The sequence below is a fragment of the Laccaria bicolor genome, genomic scaffold (genome assembly GCF_000143565.1).
Source record: "Laccaria bicolor S238N-H82 LACBIscaffold_72 genomic scaffold, whole genome shotgun sequence".
NCBI classification, from domain to species: Eukaryota; Fungi; Basidiomycota; class Agaricomycetes; order Agaricales; family Hydnangiaceae; genus Laccaria; species Laccaria bicolor.
Genome location: NW_001889943.1, coordinates 92,302 through 93,586, shown reverse-complemented (window position 1 = coordinate 93,586; position 1,285 = coordinate 92,302).

The following is a 1,285-nucleotide window of genomic DNA, read 5'->3' as shown; positions in this document are numbered from 1 at the left end:
ATACCTGTTGGGTATAAGGTGCCGGCACAGGTGGCACGTCCATTGGCACAAGAAGTTGACATAGTCAACAATATGAAAAACATTCTGTCATATTTTGAGGGACAGCAAGGTCAAGGTCAAGAAGCTGCAAGTTATGTAGCTACTAGACGCAGTCAAGCTGATACTCAGGAACAGCAGGGTTTCTCGTAGGTTCAAGGATTGAGCGATCTGGTAGGAATGCGGTCAATACCAGAAGTAAGAAAGCTCTTGAGAACCAAACTAAAGCCAAAAACCGCAGACAATTAGCAGAATTCGAAGATTCTGATGATGAGCAAGAAGTGGAGGAAGAAATTCCTCCTGTAGTAATTAAGAAAACCCAGAAAGCTATACCAAAACTGAAAGAAAAGCCTAAACCACTTCTCCCAAGGGATGATGAAGAGGAGGATCCAGTGCCTAGGCATAAACAGTTACCATACTTAAATATTCCTGACCTGAATGATCCAAGACAAAAAGAAGAAATAAAGATTGATAATTTTGAGCCAATTATTGATACTGAGAAAAGACCTGTTTCTTATAAACACCAAGCACCAATTGAGAATGTGACACACGAGAGAGAGGCTTTAGCAAATCTCTATAATGCCCCAGTTACACTGACGGCAGAGACTTTGATAAGCATTTCCCCAGGTATTAGACACGACTTGATTAAAGCTTTATCTAAGAAAAGGATGCCAGTACAACAAGCTCAAAACCGAAAAGTTACTATGATGGAAGAGCCTGACGTTGATGTGGTACCGTTAAAACCTACAAAATTTGAATTGGAGGCGGACGCGATATCCATTAACGATTTAAATATAAAAGCGGCTTTTATAGTAACAACAAGAGATGAAGGAAACGTGCCAAAAGGGTCTATCGTCATCAGTGATCCAGTAGCGCAATACCTGCAGAGTTTAGGTCCGTCTGAGAAACCAAAACAAAACTATGTTGCAAAAGAGTCTCATGCGTTACAAACTGTCTTCCCAGTGATTAATAGAATGGGACAGATCAAATGTTTGTTAGATGCTGGTTCTCAAATTATTGCCATGGATGTGGAAGTGGCTAAGAAATTGGCCATCTCATGGGATCCAGACATAAAAATTCAAATGCAGAGTGCAAACAGGACAGTTGAACAGACCTTGGGTCTTGCTAAGAATGTACCTTTTATCTTTGGAACTATAACAGTATATCTACAAGTCCACATCATCACTGACCCAGCATATAAAGTGCTATTGGGCAGACCATTTGATGTATTGACAGAGAGTACTGTCCA